A 21,546-nucleotide genomic window follows, 5' to 3' on the forward strand; every position below is an offset into this window, starting at 1 on the left:
AAAAATCGAAACAAAAAATAATAATAAATTATAGTAAGGATTGGAAACCTTCTCTTTTGAGCGTTGGACATTTAATGTTCATCGATATTTATTAACTAAAATTTCCATTCCCTATATAAATTTCTGAGAAGGTTCTCCGTAATTTAAATTTTTATCGAACTCCTTTTTGCTTCAAACGGTTAGAAGGCTGTTTTTCATTGGAAATTCCGTATAAAATATGAGGTTGAGCAAAGTTTTCGACATTACGAAAAAAAATCACAAATTCACTGATTTATAAGCAAATTTTATCAAAGTTCCATTTTTCAATCGTAACTTCTTGAACCCCAGCCATCAATAACCTGAACGCCTGACTAAATAACGATAAGTTACTTTATCACCTTTGGAAGGATTTAGATTCACGGTCCTATTTATGTGTTTATGTTTTCCCCTTCCTTTATAGCCAATATTAATTTTCCTTTAAATTTAATTTAAAACAAAAATTTTTGAAGCCCATTTAATGGTTTAGATAAAAGTTTGAGACAAATCCTTTTTTTTTTCAAACAGATGGTTTTTTTTTCAGCATCAACTATTACCATGAAAAATATATTTAAAGCTTTTAAAAAAATCACTGTCTCCTCACCATGAATCGTTGTTGAAATTTATTGACTTTCTTTTTTTATTTGAGCGTATTTTCGAAAATTTTTCCTTTAGTTTAATATCTAGAAGCCCCAATTTTTTCTTACAAAAGGTAAAAAAAATGTTTTTTTTTAAATTTTAATTTCCGTATAAAATCATTCCATTGAGATGTTAAGCAAGGTTGTTGAAATCACAGAAAAATCATAATTCTACAGATTTTTCAACAAATTTAAAAAAAAATCTGTTTACATTTTTGATTAAACAGATCTTCTTTTACAGATTTCATAGATTTTCTAAATTTAAATAATATAACACTGGAATAGAATTTCAAAGATTTGATAATGTGGATTGCTATTTTTCAAGTAAATGACTCAATCTGACATTTCTAAAAACAGTCGTCCTAGACTTTTTTAAGTCAAACCACGGATACTGTTTTGGTCAGAATTCTGTCGATGATTTTAATGCTGAGTCATGTCGATAAGAACCCTCAATATTAAAAAAAGGGGCGCTTTTTATGGTTTTATTTTTTGCTAATATTTGAGCAACGGACTATAAATTGCCTGTGATCTAGTCTTCCGTTTTTTTGTTTGTTCTTTCGGTGTGCTTCCATGTTTTTTGAGTTTTAAATTGCTTGCTAAATATTGGGGAAAAAGTTAATTTGAATACCAAATCATCTTAGAAATATTTCTTTTATTAAAATACCCTTTCCGATTTGTTCCCATCTGCTAGATTAGCACTCGAGTTATTGAGAAAATGTATGGGAATTTCCCTTCTCCTTCCTATCGGTGAAAGGAGGAAAAAACCTTAAACAATCATAGAAGAGAAATTCTACTCGAATACCCCCTGATATTTTTTTTGAATAATAACTTCTTGAGTGATCCAAAAATATTGTATGTCCCTCCTCCTTCCCCTCTTCTCGTTATAGAGGGGGAGGGGTCTCGAATTACACAAAAAAACATATCTCGTACTCGAATATATTTCCATGATAAAATTAATTTTTTCGCTCGATTTGTTATCGATCAATGTATTAAATGATGACCCCCTACCTGCTCTGTCACTCTCCAATTAAAGTGGGTGGAGTTCCAAATAATCATAAAAAGCTTTCTCGTATCGAAATAATCACCCAAGTCCAATTCGGTTCCATTTGCTAGAGTAGTTCTCGAATTTTGCAAAAAAATGTATGTATGTATGTACCCCTCCTTTTTTCTATCTCCACACTGGACGGAGGGAGGCGCCTCAACCCATTTTTTAAATATGCTTCCTACCCATATACCCTCGCATGCCAAATTTGGTTCCATTTGCTTGATTATTTCTCGAATTGTGCAAAAAATTGTATGGAAGCCTCCCTCTACGCTTCCTATTTCCTCATTGGAAGAAGGGAGGGGCACCAAACCATCATAGTAACATTCTTCGTACCAAAATACACTCCCATGCCAAATATGGTTCAATTTGTATGATCAGTTCTCGAGTTATGAAGACTTGTTACTTTTATTTGGGAGACCCCCTGCCCCCTTCCTGAGGGAAGGGGTCCCAAACGGTTATAGAAACCTTCCCCGGCCTCAGAAGCTTCCACTTGCCAAGTTTCCTGTAAATCCTTTCAGTAGTATTCGAGTCTATAGGGAACAGACAGACAGACAGAAAATTTCAAAGAAAAACACGTTTTACAACAAAAATGAATTCCAATTCATTTTTATTGTGTTGTAGTTCCTCTATTTCACTATGTTATAAATTTTTTTGGTTCTATGGAGATTACATTAAGTTTTTTTTCTCATTTTATAAATGAATGCAATGTTATCTTGAAGCTAAAACGTGCAAAATTGAAGAAAAAATCAGCTTCATCATATTCAATTTTTATGTAGAACAATTAACATCAATTAATGATTGTTAACGCGATTTACTAAAATGCCAATAACTAATTGAGGTTTTGTATGAAAGTTTGTGTTTTGATTACATTATTATAATAAGGATCTTAAACTACGCCGATTTGAACATTTTCATGGAAGACATTGAACTAATTTAAAAGTTTTGCAAATTTGAGCAGGGAAAATCCACAAAGACAAATTTCCTAGTAAGTGACCAGATTTTTCGTGATTGTGACGACACAGCCTTTACTAATACTAGAGCAGGGCTGCCTTGGCACTACTTTCTTTAAATATTCCTTACAAAAACACATCGAGTGACACTTTTGCGTAGAATATGAGCGTGGTTTCTATGGAAAACTGTCTTTTTGCTCTTTGTTTATTGTGCAGGAATGGTAAATTTTTGAGTGTTCGATTGAAAAATTATAATTACTGAAGGTTTGCGGTTTGGAGTCAAGTTTCGAAAACAGTTAAATTAATGAAGATTTTCTGGGATTAAATGACGCGGAAATCAAAATTGGATCAGAACGTTCTTCATTATGTTTTTCTAAGTTCGGGAATGATCCAAATGAATCCGATGCTGGTTTTTTTGACTCGAAAAAAAAGGACCAAGAAAAAAACGAGTCAAGAGATTCTGCGCGGAAGCTCAAAATTGCACATTGATTAGTTGTTTATTCCTGCGGATACCGGAAGCACATGCACATGACACATTCTGGAACTTGAATAACGTAGGACAAAAAACTGTAATTTTGCGAAAATTGCTCACTATGCGGCACCAAAAAGAAGACGATATTATAAATCTGAACCGGAATTAATGAAAAACCTTCCACTGAAGTGACCCCCGCTCCTTGTCCATCCTTGAGACTTGCATTCATAAAACATTACATTTAACGTTCAAAATTACAGTATCTTATATTCTTTGAGTATTCTATTATTAAATTGTGGGTAATTTCTTGAAAAAGAAAGCAGGTACTCGATAGACGAAAATTAACGTGGCGGGGATTTGTTTCTAGAAGAAACATCTGTGCTAACAACGATGATGTAAGAACATCATTAACTCATTGAAGTAAATGCCAAAACTGGGTGGTAACGTCAATTCTCTTAAATACAACCTGGATATACCCCCGGCACGGGGAATTACACTTTTGCTCTAGCAAAAACGTCAACCATGATCGAGAAAAGGGGACCGGGACTTATTATAATTTCATTCAACGTATTTTCTACCTAGACGGGGATTTTTCAATTAGACGTGTTATCCTTACAATGCCAGTTCTAGAATATTGATATCATTCATATTATACTGAATCAACAAAAATTGGCTTAGCAATTACCATGACTAGGTTAACGGAACAAAATTCAAAACGTAAAAAGGACTTGTAATCAACAGAGTGCCATAGGTCAACCATCACGAATTAGTATGCATTAAAACTGTCAACTGTCCCCAACCAAGGCGCGTTGAGTCATAAAAACTGAACTAATGAACTTTGCATTTTCCTACGTTCGTTACGTATGTGAGTAACTAACAGCATTGCAATCAATTTTAAAGGGACATCAATCTCACGACAACAAAATGGATTTATTGAATTCCCACATATTGTAGAGTATTCTGTTGTGTGAGTGACATTCCTATTATTCAACGTATATTTTCAACCATTCATTACAAAGCTTATTTATCATTCAGCCTAGCATGGGAAAATTTAATCTTAATAATATATCTGGAGGAATACTAAGATTATGCGGTACCATGTTTTCGCATTATTGTTTCCAGTTTCAGTGTCCAGCAATTGATGCCAAAGTTAAAAATTGGACGTCAAAGTTAAAGTAAAAATTTAGACTATTGAAGTTTTTAAATAAGTTAACGTTTTGTTTGAATAATGTAAATTTAGCGAAAAGGTCGAATATGGAGCATGTAACATGGTTCGTGCAAAAATGGAACAAATAATGATTTGTATGTGGATTTTAATTTTTCAAAAAAAAAAAAACAAAAAAATATATGATTTTAAATTTTGAAACATTGCTGTGTTAACACTGTGGAAATTGGTTAATTAACAATGTCATTTGGTTAAACATGACAAAATAACGAATCATTGTAAAGTAAATGACCTGCTCTTGAATGTCAATATGGCACTATCGGAAGTGTGGTGGCTTGTGTCTTTATTCAGGCGCATAAAAATAAAAGAAAATCTTCTGGAGCCCTCAATGAATTAATGAAATAATTCATTTTGCATCATTAGGTACTTTTTCCATCAAGCCCAGACAAAAAACTCTCTAATCAGACCTTGAGTGTTAATATTACACTTCTCGCCTTAGACCGCTATATCCCTCTTGTTTCTCAACCAATTTGTATAAAATTAATAGTTTTAGAAACCTTGTAATGTAACTCAAATATGTTTCTCAGAGAATATTCAGCTACAATAATATTTTTGTAAACTATCGCAGCGCTAATGTAATTACACCACCGGTATAAAATTGCCTTTTTGGTGAACATAAATTTATTGCGGAAAATTTGCATTAATATACTCAAAATCCAGTGCAAAGTTGGTTTTAAGAGTTAGAAAATCTGAGAAATTGCACACTGAAAAATAAAATAAAAAACAGCTACCTTTGAAAACTTTACAAAAATACTGTGTTTCGAATTTTTCAAATCTTAAGAAGCCAAAATGTGTCAAATTACGTTAACTTTCCAATACAATTTTCAACATTTATCTACTAAAACAATTTTGACGGTTTATCAATTAAAAAGTACGGTATTTACACCACCTTTGTTAATTTTTTTTGTGGTCATGATCTTAAAAAAAAAAATAAAAAAAAATCTTTGCGTGCAGCGCATATCTTCTAATTTCAGCTTTCTTGGACACTAAAGTGAATTTTGGTTGAACATTTCGTAGCTGATCTAAAGTTTATTTAAGAAGCTCATTTTTTCGGATTTATATTCTAAAACTTTGGATAACGGAAAAACTGAAATTTTGTAGCTGGATGTTGCCTGAAAAACATATTTGAGTTACATTAAGAGGTTTCTAAAATTACGAATTTAATACAAATCGGTTGAGAAACAAGAGAGCGGTTTTAATCAGGAGTGTCAAAATGGCACTCCAGGAACTCTAAAGGGTCAAAATTTCTGGGACGGACGAGGGTTCATTGTGAACTTATATTAAGAATCATTGAAATTTGGTCTTATTAACGGTTAACTCTTGAAAAACGTTTGAGGAAATTTAGTAATACATTGCGGAATTTTTTTCTTAAAAAGTTGTATCGTTGAAACTAGGCCCTCCTGAAAAATTCAAATATTTGAATGAATGCAGGATGATAAATTGATTCAAAAAAATTGATTTTGCTCTTAATAGTTTAATTTTAGAGCTTTAATATTCGTATTCACGATTCAAAGATTCAAACTCAGGACTTCAAATGCTTCCTCAATATATTTTGAAAACATAAACATCAAAAATGCAGCTCGATTCAAACACAAAAACGTATTATTTTGTTTTTCAATTTTAGTTGCCTTGAAGAACCTCTTACTGAATTCAACTATGGTTTCAAAAAAGCAATTGATGAATTCCTTTGAATTCAGCCACAGTAATCCCAATTTTAAATTAAAAAGTTGAAGGATTATAGAACAAAGCCATTTTGCAGTCCTATCCACCCTATTTTTTTTAAATTTTGACTCAAATTAAGTGTTGCATTAAAGCCTTTTTTATTTGTGTCAGAAAATTTAAATTGAATTTCAATTGTCACTTGAAATCAAAATATTGCTTTTTAAGTCAAAATTATACTTACAGAAAGGTTGCGGGTAGTTTCTATGGACAAGAAAATTTTGATTTTTTAGTTTTGGCCGAACGCAAAACGCCAAACTGTTTTATTTTTACATAATTTCAAAATTAGAAAATGATGAAGGAAGGTTCAATCACTAAAAACTTCAAAACCGGTATAAAAATAGTTAAAATTTGTATCAAATTAACGCTCTTGTGCTCGAACTTAAGTTTTTGTAATGTTTCCAGGTTTTATGATGGTAATTTTTTAATGAAGAATTTTATCATATTACCGATCACAAATATTACAAAGCAAGCATTACTCAAATTCTGCCGAGATTATTAGTTGCTATTTTTTCAAGAATTTTATGCATAAAATGAACAGAATGTGTACATTTTTACAAGTTCGCATTTGTTAAATTTTATCTTATAAATTTACAGTGTCTCGAATTGTAATATAATTATCGTTTTCTGTTCAGTTTTTTTTACTTTATTATAGAGAGTTTCAGCCTCGGGCTGGTTCGTCCTGTTCAGTTTGGCGACATTGTCTTTATCTTGGAATTTTGATTTGTAGCTATTATCCAACATAATATGTCTACCCATACCTGAAAGCAGTTTTGATTCGTGTAACAAAATTAGAGATATTTCTTCCGCTAAATTTCGGTAATAATTTAAATTTTTGCTGAAGATTAGATGATTTTCTATTTCAATATCTGATTTTTTTTAAACATAAGTCTAAACAAAACTCTTCAATTTGAAGCACTTAAAACAGATCTAAGCGTTATGGCAAACATATTCATTTGATCTACTCAAATTTGTAAACAATGAAAAAAAAAATCAATTTCTTCAAGTGATTGGTAGCGACAAAAGATTTTCAGTCTTAAACGAAATATGAATGATGTTTATAAAAAAACCCTAAATCTGAACAAATCAACAGCTCCGTGATGTTCAATTCTTCAACTGGAAACACACAAATAAAGGCGATAACTGTATTTTCGCGATTTGTTACGCTTGTTTATATAAAGAACAACGTATAAAACAAAAAATTTTCAGAAATTTACCAACACAAAAAGTTTCATCAAATCAGTTGATCAACGCTTTCGGCATCAAATCGTTACTTTCCTTTGAGAAAAATGATAAGATTTTCAATAATTATATAAGTATCATGTATAAGTATGCTACATAAAGGGTGATACGGTCAAAATTTGGACAATATCAACTTGACGTATTTCTTTCAATTTTGCATTTAAAAAAACCTAAACACCCCTCATTTTGAAGGTGTGTGTGTGTGTGTAGAATGTTGCTTCTATTTTGATTTTGGAATTCACTCTTCAGTTGGCAAAATGCCGTCCAAGGAAGAAGAGCAGCGTGTCAAAATTTTGCTCGCGCATCGCGAAAATCCGAGCTACTCGCACGCAAAGCTGGCAAAATCGCTAAAAGTTGCCAAATCAACCGTTACAAATGTAATTAAAGTGTTTGGGGAACGATTTTCGACAGGCAGGAAGTCTGGATCGGGGTTAAATCGAAAACCGGAAGCCGCTGAGACGACAAAGAGAGTTGCCGGTAGTTTCAAGCGAAATCCTAACCTCTCTCTCCGAGATGCCGCAAATAAGCTGGATGTATCGTCTACAACCGTGCATCGAGCCAAAAAACGAGCCGGACTATCGACTTACAAGAAGGCAGTGACTCCAAATCGCGATGATAAACAAAATACGACGGAAAAAGCGCGATCCCGGAGGCTGTACACAGTGTACAGGACGATGCACATAGGAGTACTCTATGGAAAAAGTTGGCCAAAACCTGTTTTTCTCCTTAAAATGATTAAAAATCTCTTTTTCGTTGTTTTCCAGTATAAACAACTCATTTTTAACCAAAATTTCAAATTTCTTAATTTTGGTCTTTTTGGGTCACTCGCTGCACCCTTATAAAATGTTTGTTTTCAAGTAAATTCGAAGCAAACCAGCCGATCAAGTATCAGAAATGATGAAAAATACCATTTTTCATACAAACAAATCAAACGCAATAAAAAACGTTTGTATAACACAAAGTAAATGCATGGCAAGCTCGCTATCTGTTACAAATTCAGGGACAAAAATCGCTCAAATTTTTAGATTTCAAAATTGAAAATAGCTCGAGTTCGCAAGTATGCGCACGATTTTTCTTTTGGACATATTCAAGGAAGTTAGAAGCATTCGTGTGATATGTGAATTTTTTCCCGGCGAAGCCCGGAAGATAAACTTTAACACTAGTTTGTAAAAAAACAATATAAGTTTGTTCAAAAAACTTTGCACTATTTTGTTTAGCTGCCCTACTACATGTGTTTTTCAAGAAATGAACGCAATTTCAACCACAATTCGTTGGTTTTATTAGAACTGAAGATTTGTAGAAGAAATTTTGTTAATAGTCACATTATTCTGCGTGTTACGCAATCTGTAATTGTACGTGTTTACATCAAATTTTGGAAGACAAAATTTATAATATTGATACATCAATGTTTCGAGTTATGCCATTACGAACTCAGTATTCCGATGGTTTAAAATCGACATTTCTAATATACAACAACTATCTAACAACCGAAAAACCTAAACAAAAATATTTTTTTCCAAATGTTAATTTCGAGGTTTTGGCCAGGATTTGGGGTAAAATACTCCTGTGTGCGATGCTGACGAAGTTTGACTGCGTGGAAATGGACGACGAAACCTACTTCAAAGCCGACTACAAGCAGCTTCCGGGACAGGAGTTTTATACGGCAAAAGGAAGGGGAAAGGTAGCAGATATTTTCAAGCACATGAAACTGTGCAAGTTCGCGAAGAACTGTCTGGTTTGGCAAGCCATCTGTACCTGTGGCTTGAAAAGCAGCATTTTCATAGCTTCCGGGACTGTCAACCAATAAATTTACGTGAAAGAGTGTTTGAATAAACGTCTGCTGCTTTTCCTGAAGAAACACGGTTGTTCCGTACTGTTTTGGCCGGATTTGGCATCTTGCCATTACGGTAAAAAGGCCATGAAGTGGTACGCCGCCAACAACGTGCAGGTGGTTCCCAAGGACAAGAACCCTCCCAAAACGCCAGAGCTCCGCCTAATTGAGAAATACTTGGCTATTGTCAAGCGGAACCTAAAGAAGACCAAAAAAACTGCTAAGGACGAGCAGCAGTTCAAGGCAAACTGGCTTTCTGCGGCGAAGAAAGTGGACAAGGTGGCTGTACAAAATCTGATGGCAGGGGTTAATCGTAAGGCCCGGCAATTCGGATTTGGAAAAGCGGAAGCCTAACTGAATATTTTTCCTGAATTTTATACTAATTAAACTTGAAAAAGAAATTTAATTTTATTTTTTAAATAAACGATTTCACCGATTTACACGCGTTTTCCCTTGACCAAATTTTGACCGTATCACTCTTTATGATTGAAAAAGTACTCTTGGCATAAAGACTCGATCTCCCCAGCAAAATTATACATGACCACTACATTCAAGCGAAACAAGTAAAACATTTTATGGGAGCTTCATCCTATTGGATAATTCATCCCAGAAACAAGAAAATTAAAAAAAAAAACAAAGTACCGAATGGAAGTGAGAATTGAACTCACAACATCATTTTTATATCGTTTTGCCAATCCGACGAGGACGAAGGATATTTGTCTTAGGCTTTCTGCCACCGTTTAATCACCAAAACACGCACAACGGTGGCTTCCTGGCGTTTGGCCTTTCAAGATAGCCCTTTATCTTGTAAAGGGAACGGAAACGGGAATGGATTCCTATTGAATGGGAACTGTGCTTTGCTTACTGCCTGTCTTACGTACACACGCACAGCTGCTAAAGCAGGGCAGCTTGGCCAGTGGTTATTTGTCGGTTTCGGTGGATTGAAATAATCCTTTTGCTTTTGCTACATACGCACGTACAGCTGGCTACCTGCCTTCGTCTTGTGATGCGCTAGGGAGGGACGTGAAAACGTTTTATTTTTTTTTTGTTTCTTGATATTGATTACTCATAATTGGCATGAAGGTTGAAGTTTGGGTGTAACAGTAAGCAAAAATTTTTAATAAAAGTGAAAATGATTAAATTTATAAAGGTAAGGAATTTATCAAGCGTAGATAGAAGTTTTATAAATGGCTATCCAAAATTTTTGATTAGGGAATTGATAATAAATGAAAACTCTGGTTATGGCCAGACTTGTAAACATTTTCTCTGACAGTCGCACAACCTGCTTTCATCAGTTTCATTGTTCGGGACATCAAACGAATGCAACCAAACACTTGCGGAACTTGCGACAATCATCAGAAGAAACGACATGCATTCTTTTTTGTGTGATTGTCGAAAGAAATTTCGTGTCTTGGTATACGAGAGCGATAATTTGATGGTCAAACGACCAGAATTCCCGATAGTTCACGACGTCGCCTATTTTTTTCATGTAGCAGAACCTACAGAGTAATAAGCAAATGCAATCTTTTCTATTCACTCTCTCCCGTGGAAAAAAATCAGCCGCTCTGTAGCGCCGGGTGGTTTTTAGATGTGTTGGTCGAACAATGTGGAATGATTATTTACGCATAAGGAATGAAAGTCAAACGACTAACCACTACAAAAATCAAAACTTCATTTGACATTTTTTTGCTCTCCGATCAAAAGATTGCGCTCTCCATGATTGTCAAGAACGATGTGTTGTGGATGTCTCCGAAAAAGTTCAAACGATGGTGACCATTTACAAGCCTGGTTATGGCTCGTCAATCTGAATAATAAACAGACCTGATTTCATTTCTTCAAGAAAAATAATCTGCAAACTGGTAAAATTAACAAAATACGGCGGATAAATTGTGCGCAAAATAGTTAGAACGATAGTGAGGAGATAATTTGATAAATTTTATAATGGACAGCAAAACTAACCGTTTAGCGGGCGCCTCGCAGTCTTGTCTGTATTTTCCGGAGATAAACAAGAAGAAAAAATGAAAAATTTGATGTCTAAAGCTATGATTATTTAGTATCCGGATTCCGGACACTTTATTTCGGTGAAAGATACGTTACTAGAGCTCGGATATGAAAAAATGTCGGTGCAAAGCGTAGTGTTGGTTATAATAAGGACTATCTTGCCTAATAGTTTCATATTTTTAAATTTACGTGTGTTTGATATATTTACCATGCAAAAATAAAAGATACAAAGAATTTTGCACAATCGCCTTGGAAATTCTTCATTGCGATTTCAAAACTCATGAACTGTTGATTTTTTCTGAAACTTGTTTTGGCCCAAATGGTTAAGAAGTATAAGAAGCCACTCTAGGATGCTCACAAAGTTCAAACCAAGCATCGTAGTGGAACCCTTGATCTCAACTATGGTAAAAAGTCTATGGTTCCTGTTTAGTAGGCACCCAGCAAATAACTTAAAAACGGGCAATTCCATGGATCGCAATCTGTGCAACCGGTTTTAACGCAATGTGACATATGTGTTCTGGTGGACCAGGAAATTTATGTTAAAACCGAATTTAAGAGGTCAAATTTTTTGAGATACCTACTCATGAAAAGGTTCGATCCAGATTCTAATTGGTTTTTCCAGGTGAATTTGTGTAAAATATCATGATTTTGCAAAGGTTTTGCTTCTGTGGTAAAAGTAATAGATAATACATGACTTAAAATAGTGTGCAAATATAAAAAAGAGATTTCATGATAAGGTAAGAGTATTTCTTGAAATCAACAGTGAATTATTTTATTTATATTTTTACCCTTAAACATCATATTAAAACCTTCATTTCCTCCATATAAAGTTTTTCGATCAAATGAATAGTTTTTAAAATACACACGTTTGTAACTGCCCGGAATCAAATTATTATAGTCATCTTAGTACTTGAGGAGGCTGACGATCTGTGGAAACTGTGGTTGTGGCTAAACGTAAGAAGAAATGCTAACGTTTTCCCTTCATAGCACTTCAATAAGTTCCACAAAGTTTATACTATGATTTAGCTGGATCTGGTATCGTTCCATTACGCGAAAACTGGCATGGAGTGATAAAAAGCCAAATAAGTTGTTTTTATGCCGAAGGAGGACGATCGGCATTGTCATAACTTCAACCAAATTAAAAATTTTAAGTGATTTTGAAAGTCAAGCTTCAGGAAATAGAAAACGTAATCAAAAATAGCATTGAATGGAAAAATGTAGTTCGTAGTGTGCATTATAGATGGTGACCAAAAGTTAAAGTCGGAAAACATCCTCATTGGACGCTATCTCGAAATCCACTTGACAGAACGTTACAAAAATTTGCACATATAAACATTACATCAATATGCAGCTGCGCCGAAAAAATTCATCAATTTCCATTCATGCATTCAAAAGTTTGAAACAAAACAAAGTGTTGCATTTTTTTTTTGACTACACTAATTATTTATATCTTGAAACTCTTCTCTTGCTCTTCCCTCTTGCAAACACAGTTGCTCATTGAATGGAAAGGACACGCTTTTTGAGTGACGTGTTATTGTACAGGCTGTCCTAGCCAAAATTTAATTGACGGTGGAACCGATTCTCTCGGATTACTAAAGCAAGAGAGCATTAACGTGTCACGGATCTTTAAAGTAGCTGCATTAATCGACAAAACAGGAACAATTTTGAGCCATGTTCAACAGAAAATGTCTATGTAACTGAAGCTAGATTTAAATTTTGCTTATGATTAAAAAAAATATTGATCACAACGAAGCTTTGAATAAAAAAAAGGTAAGTACAATAAACAATTGCAGCAACGAGTCTAGAGAGTTGATTACACGTTATATCTCAACAATACACGGAGAGTTCATCTCGATGTTTTAAACCCCATACTAAATCAAAGCTTGCAGTAAGCTCATTATCAATGTTAAACTAATGTAACAAAGGAATAGCGCATCCACCTCGTACTTACATAATTTGAGTACTGAGTAGTCTTGAAATAACCTTGAATCTTCAAAGGAAGCATTGAAGAGAGAGGTGTTAAAAAGAAATAGTACAATATGACAAAGGATTGCTAGATAATAGTTTTTTTTTAACAAAAACCCGGTATTATTAACTTTTAAATTTAAACTAATTCACGGAGAAGAAGGGTTGCTTTTTGGAGTCATTATCACCAGGCTTTACGATTTAACGAACCAGTTTACCTATGGTAAACATTGATTCCGTAGCATAACGCAGCGAAGAACTACCTTCAGTGGAACACACCCGACGAAGAGAATGCTTCTGTTTGACTGACCTAGAGCCACTCGAGAAGCGACCTACGGAATTGAGGGGTGGGTAGTTTACCTTCGTAAAGCAGTCAGTCAGTGTGTTGACGCAGCTTAACTTAAAAAAAAACCAACCAAACAAAACAACAGTTAACAACAAACCGAAGCAAATTGTTGCTGTTGCTGCTTTTAGTTCTGGTTCCTACATATGTATAAGCAAAGTAGCTGTAACCAGTTTCACCTAAAATTGTTTAGCTTTGATACGTAGAAGACGCTATAATCACGTATAGAAACTGATGCCTGCAGTTGAACGCTATAATTGCAAACACTAGTGTTGACTAGTATTGTTCCGACGCGGCAGTAAATCTCACGATGCCACACGACACTAGATACGACTACTCATGTATATATGCTGATGATGTTGTGACGCGACGAGGCACTTGGCAGGCCAGCGAAGCAGCGATGATTTCTCTGTGCGCATAAACACAGCATTGCGGTGTGTTCTTGTACCCACCCGTCTTGATTGAAATCGAGTTAAGTTGAGATACGTTTTTGTTTTTGTTGCTCGTTTTTTTTACCAACAGGAGGAACGTTTTTCTCCCCGGTCAGCTGTGCACCTTGAAGCAAGCGATCGAGTGATCAAGCGAGCGGTGTTCTTCGAAATCGAAAATTGATCTCCGCAATACCGGATCGGAGCCTTCGATATGGACCTGCTTGCTGCCTGTAGGCGACGGCGCAGATACTATAGCTAAGCAGAGCCAAGGGCATATGCATTGGTGGCTCATTGTAAACCATGAATTCCAAGTACGTATATGTACGTAAGACGGAGATACAAATTAACACCCAATGACTGGTTAACGCTTAAGCTGAAGAACTTTCAAATTTGAACTTACACTTGACAAGGTACAGATATTTCGGTACTAGGCTTTTTCTTCTTCTTCTGGTAAACAGTCGATTGCACAATCACTCGCGGGACATAAGATTGGGAGATAAGTAGATATTTCACTCTCCCGACTTAGAAAGCGAGTCGGTGTGAAACTATTTCAGGATTATCTTCAACACTGCACCAAAGCAAATTTCACTCTAGATCTTCTCTAGTCAACACTCGAAGGGCCAAGGCCGATGTCAGGAAATTTACACGTGCTTCGTTGTTTCCAAACACCACAAGCAGCATTTATCAACGTAAGTAGTATTAATTGTTCTAACCCCTTGGTAATCACAATTGTAGATCAGCGGCGGCACGCAAACTGCACTCTTAATTGAGCCGAATGCAACGTAACTCTCGAGCACCGTTTCCCGAAACTTACTTAGTCGGTGAAACTCGGGAGATAAATTCTGAAAAACACTCTTGAAAGGTCGCCCGTTCGTTTAGCTACAGTAAACTGTAAAGTATAGCAGCCTAGTATACAGTTGGAAGCTACGACGACGACACAGCAGAGAAAACGCAACCGTGACCGCACTCCGTCAACAACGATACCACACTGACTTGGACTGACGGCTCGTAGACGACGATCGGCTGTCTGTCGCACATGGGTTTAAGTTGAGTCGAGTCGATCACACACTACTATCATAAAGCGAGCGACTAACTTAGTAGATAGGTAAGTGTATGGTGAATGCACAGTACGGTGGCTTCTAGCTAGCTACTAGCTGAATAGCGCTCAGCATTCAGGCATGAATGAAAAGGGGAAACGGGTTATTTTGGTTCTGTAGGTATAAGTGCACATGCTGATAAAATGGTTGATAGATCTCTACGTCGCGTGGAAGTACGTTAGAATTTTTGTTAATTTTTTGTCCAGCTTTTCAATATTTACAGAAAGGTGAGGGTATTGGCACCTATACTTGATTTGACTTGATTTTACAGAGGGACAGTTGTAGACAGTTTGCAGTTAAGGATTTCAATTTCATTTTTGTATATCCGATTCAGATTGATATATCAGATTCTTTAAGTACCTATTTAAAATCGGACTTTTTTTTTTATTACATTGAATTACTCTTCTAAAAGAAGGACCACGGAAACTTTAAAGTATTTTTTCTTGGAACTAGCTTTTACGAACTTAGCTTTGGCTGTGAACCTCAATTCACATTTCAGATTAAGATTCAAGATTTAGATTTTTGATTCAGATTAAGAATCAAGGTTCTGAATTGAAATTTATATGAGGCAGTTTAGGGAAACAACGAGGCATGATGAGCAACTTCAGTAGTGGCAAAACTGTTCATTTTTGAGTCTTTTTTGAAATGCATCTTCTTTAAGAGTTCATATAAACGAATTAAAAAAACTTCTTTTCATTATCACTGGCACTTACAGCAAATACTAGACGTAGATAAGCTGAAATTGCTGCACTATTGAGCGAGAGTTGAATTTAGCTGTAATAATAATCTGTGAAAATGCAGATAGAAGTATTTCGAAAACAGCTACCTTGTCATAAATTCTGTATTTCATTTTTTAAGAACTTTGGCTGTCAATTGCATCCGGATGTTTCCCTTGATAGAAAAAAAACCTTTAAATTGGTACGCAAACGTTGAAAAATCATTCAATTGGATCCTCTTTGAATGTGTGAGCCAATCATATTCGCCTACACTGAACAAAATCGGGCTATAAGCTTTATTGGGAATTCTAGTATTTTTGCACTACTAGAAAATCCAATACTTTTTATCAACAGACGAATGATTGAATTGATAGGAATTCCAATAAATTTTAAAGCTAGCGAAATTGATGAAATATATTGTATATTTTAATGAAATGAATTATTTTATCAGCGTGATTAAATATGCTAGTTTTATTCAAATACTTTTGCTTTTATTTTTCATGTTGAATAATTGTTTCAAGTTCATGTTGATGTTTAATACATTTATTCTATCGTAACTATCGAAAAACGAAAACATAGCAAAAGAAACATTGTAATGAAAATTTTAACACTGCTTGCTGGAGGACCGACATATGTATACCGACAATTCATCTGGTAGTTCAACTTTAGCATTTGAATCCAGTTTGGTTGAGGTGTTAGCCGCTGACAATATTCGCATTCCTGTAGCATAATATTATTTTGATGACTCCGTCTAGTAGCTGTTGTTTCGACAAGTTGGTGTAATCTGAAAAACAAACCGCATTTTAATTTCGAAAAAAAAATATTCTTAGAAACATGGATTACCTGCTGTGCCGTAAAACGAAATTCCCATCAGGCCCATAAAGATTTATCTAAAGAAGGATACACATTATCATTGATTACGAGTCGACGCATTTTGAAATTGACCAATTTAAATTTTGCCAATCAGTTAGAAAACAAATTCCTTAACAATCGAACAACCAACAACGGAACTCAAGAACTCTGAATGGATGAACTATGCCGCCAAATGTGATTTTTATCAAACTGATGGAATTTAATGGAATTTTTCGTATGTTTTACTTGGTATAGCGAATTTTTGGAATTCATTGGATTTTCCTATAATTTATACTGGAATTATCTTTAGCCTCTATCAGTTACTGAGTAATAAAATTCATTGGATGGACCCTTTAAATTTTATTGCCTGATTTGGATTAGTGTACGCTACTTTGCATGTACCGAAAAAAGTGATGAAAATTAATAGCGGCTAAACGGTAAACGATAGACACTTGATGTCTTCGAGACAATTTATCTACGCAACAAAAACTTTCGTATTCTATTGAAAAACAAATTAATAATTCATCTAGAAGGGAGGTAAAAAGAAGAAGTTATGGATCGTGCAATTCTAAGAAACTTCGTTCCGGACATCATTGAAATCGGATGAAAAATATTAAAGTTTCAAGCATTTAAAAGAACTTTAATTCTATAATAAAAATTGCCTGTTTTCAAGAAACTTATAGAGTTTCGTTTTCACATCATCAGCTGATAACTTGAATAATTAAATCCAATAATAAAAAAATACTCTTGCAGTAAAAATTGGGGGCATTGCATTGACATACATTTTTCTTGTCTTTATAATGTTCAACAAAGTTGGGTGTTTTAGCAATTGGAACATTTTTATCAATACACTTTTTTTTATATATTTATTATAGACATTTTACCACGGTTGTGGCTTTCGTGTCTCTATCAATACACTGATTTACTGAAACTTATTTTAAAAAAATCATTTAACCTTCTAGTGCCAAACCCCGCCTTAAGACGTGGTCTACTAAAGCGCCATAAAACCAAAGCCATTCATTATTTTTATTTACTTTTTTCGCAGAATATTTCTAAATATGGTAAACTAACAAACCATACTGATGCAAATGATTTGTCAAGTAGTTGTCAAAAACAACAGCTAAGAGAAGTTTGAAAATATGAGAAAACTGAAAATTTACCTATTTTTCGAAAAATGATCAATTTGGTAGCCTCAGAAATCCTTGGTCAATGAGTTTTACGATCTGAAAAAAATATTGGCAGTAAGGTTAAAGAGTTACCGCCAATCTGGATTGATTTTTTCAGAAGAAAAATTCCTAAGTTCAGTAGGAGAGATGTAACATGAACACCGCTTAAAGGCGGGGTTGGAAAAGTATGACAACAATTCGAAAAATATGTACAATATTTGGCCTGCCTTCGATCAGACCGAACTGAACGCCATGAGAAAAATTTTAAACTGCAGATTTTGAAACTCTTGTTATTCTTGTGCGCTAACGAAACATCTAAAATAATTCAATGGGATTTGTTTCTTGGGTTAGGAACTATTGAATAGGGTTGATAAGTTTTGTAGATTTCGTCTATAGATGAAAATATTTGTCCATTATATTCAAGTGACTCGAAAAAATGCTGATGGCTTTAAGTTCGGTCTGGTCGAATCCCGACCATTTACTTTTAGTATAATAGAAATATCTCAGTTATTTGTGGAAAAATTTCAACAAAGGGTCAGGGTCAGTGTGTATATATTTCAAAATTTCGGAAAAATTGGTTCAAGTTTACAGAAACTACAATCGAAAAAGTACTGGGAATTTCTTCAGCTCCTGTCAAAATTTCTGTCTCATCTTGAAAGTTTTTCGTAGAATAAACCATGTTTGTTATCATAAAACTAGGCTTTTGTGAATTTTTCAGCGAAAAAAAAAATTGGGTTCTTGAGGATTAACAAAAACTGAAAAATTCTAATTTTATTTTATAAATTGCTTATTACTTTTTCTGTTTTTTTTTTTCATTCGACTTCTGTGATGTCCTCAACAATTTTTTTTTAATTGCATGATCTACAGATCTGTTAAATGAATCAGGTGCATACACAAAGTATTTTTAAAAATATTTTTTATCTCCCTTCTATGTGAATCAATCATTTATTTTTAAAAAGAATATGAAAGATCGTGTTGCGGAAATAAATTCTCTCAAAGACATCAAGTTTCTATCGTTTACCGTTTAGCCGCTATTAATTTGCTAGCTTTGCGCCGGGAGCAACGTTAAACTTTTCTCAAACGGATTGCATTCATTCAAAATCAGAACGACTGAATTTGCATCGAAGCTCACAGTCATGTCCTCGAAGTGACTGTGAACGTAGGCCAAAACGAATGGGAAGATGAGCGAAAGAAAATTGTAAACGCTGTCAGTCAGAGAGAGCTTTTTGAGTGAAAGAAGGCAATGAAGGAAACGAAAACGGAAGACTCTGAATGGAGAGAAATTTCACATTCACGCAAGGCTGTCGATAGTTTTAAGCTTTGGCTATAAGATCTATAGCCTGTTCAATTCCAAAGGACTGTACCCGAAAAAAATGCAATACTTACTTTTGTAAATAACCTTGATATCAATTACACTGTGAAACATTTTCCAGGTGACGTGGTGAAAAAACTTTTATTCTAAATCTGAATATTTCTGATGTTTCGGAAAAACAAAATATGTTTATATGGTTCATAGACGGTAATCCCTTTGGAATTTTACTTCCTTTTCTTCGGCAAAGTTGAAGATAAAGATAAACACTTTTAAAATGTAGAACAAACCTGTTTAAAGAAAATCATTCGGGGTCTTAAAATTACAAAAACGGTTGAAAATTTATAAGTTTTCGCTAATTTTATTGACTTTTTATTATGTGTGAAACAACATATCTCGCGTGAGCTTTCATTACGTCGTATGAAACATCTTAAGAATTCACAGAAAACTACTGCTGCACACTGCTCCCCCTCCTCCCCTTGAATTTCACTGAACAAAATCTGATGTTAGATGTATTTAGAAAAATATGAAATAAGAGAAGAAACTTTCAACAAACTCTCTCAATATTTATACAGGGCTAGAAGCGACCATGCGGTAAAAAAGTAGGGCAAAATAGTTACTTTGAAGTGAAATTAGGGTAAAATTAGTAACCAGATCAGGACGAAAACTAACTAAAAAATGACATTAAAAACTATAACAAAACGCTTTAAAGACAATTCTGTTAATTGAAAAACGTTTTTTTTGGAAGGCTCTTGGCCTCACTTGTAAAAAGCAATATGTTGGACAAAAGAGAAACCTTTTAAATGAGCTTAGATAATTTAAGAAAAGTGACCGCAGAATCCTAAAATTCTAAAGAAACAATGGGAGGGAACCAAAAGATCGTACTGTAAAGACTAGCAGGACAACTAAGCCTGACAAGAAATTCGAGTTTATTCATTTTCTTTGAAAAAACAACCCACAAATTTTGAAAATTCATTCTATAGTGTATACACCATCAGATTTTTTTCAATGTCACTAAAACAGTTGAAAAAGTCTAAAATTATATTGACATATAACAATTCGAAATAAATTTACAGAAACCAAAATTTTTAACAAAATTGTTATGTGTGAGAGATCTACAAATGCAAAAAAAAAACCAGCACATGTTTAGCGAAAAGTTTAAAGAATATATTTAAAATTGAGTTAAGATTAATATAATTTTATATTAATCTTTATATTAATTATCATTTATAGGTTATTAATTATCATAAGGTTATTAATTATCATTTATAAAAATTTCATTTCATGAAAGAGTCATGAAATTAAAAATTGGAAGGTCCTCATGAAAAAGTGGCAAAACAATGATGGGGTTTGAAAAAAGATAAAGGACAAAATGTTGACAATGACTTAAAGAAGCTTAGCGAAAAAATTGACTTAAGATGATAGAATATAATTTTTCAAATTTAAAACTAACTTAAAGAGAATTTACTTACAAAAATGGAACATTTCCTAAGAGATTTACTGCAGACTTTATTGCATGATTCACATATCAACCATTAGAAAGATTTACTAGAACAAAAAATGATGTTCAAAAAGGAAGGAATTTAAAAAAAATATTCATAAATGATTTTACATAAAAATGCCTTAATAAACAAACATTTGATTTTAAAAAGAAAAGATTTTACATGACATTTTTTTTTAAATTAACAGATCCAAGAAACACCATTGTAGAAAATATATCAGTGAACCTCTAAAAAGGTACAAAAATTACTGAAAATTATCGAAAACTTCAAAAAGGGTTTCGAAATCTATGTATATCTACCAATCTTTCAAATGATTCGAAAATGTCTAGAAATAAGGGAACTTAGAAATGAAATATCTGATATTTTCGATTCAATTAAGTCACTTTTCACAAGTTTACCTTCCATTTAATACAACCAAGAGCATTGAAAGCATGGAATGTTTCTTGCCATGTGAGTGCATTGTACAGATTTTGATTGATTTTTTTTAAAATTAAGTTGAGAATTATTTTTAACAAATTCAAGCTTTAAAAATCATAACACTTCAAATCTTGGTTAAACATGTTGTAATAGTGTCACTTTAGGAATTATTTTTTCTTGACACAAATGCCAAAACGTTGATAAAGTGTCAAAAATAAACAAAAAACTAAATATTTTTTTAGGCAAAAAACTATTTTTGTTGAAATTCCAATTGTCATCCGTATAATGTTTAAGTGTAAGCGATATATCAAAGCAAAACAAAACAACAATCTTCCTTACTGAATCTGAGCCATTCTCTCAATTAAGGTCGTGTGAATTCCCACAGGACTTGAAAGGAAAGAAAAGGAATCCGTCAAATAAATAATAAACGAACAAACTAATGAATACATATTACTTGTCGTGAAACAATATAATGTTTTTAATAATGAGTAGAAAAAGTTTGAAAAAATAAGCTCAGTTGTAAGGAAATTATATACAAAATAGTGACTTTAGGGACCGAATTTCAAAAAAAGTAACTTCTGAGTGACCAGCCTGAAAAAAGTGACAAAGT

At 33.8% G+C, this 21,546-nt stretch overlaps 1 protein-coding gene across 6 annotated transcripts in view; it reads right to left on the reverse strand.

Moving 5' to 3' along the window:
- Positions 1-21,546, reverse strand: part of LOC129740991 (carnitine O-palmitoyltransferase 1, liver isoform) — a 120,606-nt gene that overhangs the window by 40,306 nt on the left and 58,754 nt on the right. For 4 of the 6 annotated variants that reach the window (XM_055732673.1, XM_055732678.1, XM_055732679.1 and 1 more), the window contains exon 1: positions 14,278-14,874. The exons of the other annotated variants lie outside the window; for them this stretch is intronic. The gene's annotated coding sequence lies outside the window, so the exon portion shown is untranslated. Of the gene's footprint in view, positions 1-14,277; positions 14,875-21,546 lie in introns of those variants that run through there. 6 annotated transcript variants of the gene reach the window in all.

Source organism: Uranotaenia lowii, chromosome 2 (assembly GCF_029784155.1).
Source record: "Uranotaenia lowii strain MFRU-FL chromosome 2, ASM2978415v1, whole genome shotgun sequence".
Taxonomy (NCBI): domain Eukaryota; kingdom Metazoa; phylum Arthropoda; class Insecta; order Diptera; family Culicidae; genus Uranotaenia; species Uranotaenia lowii.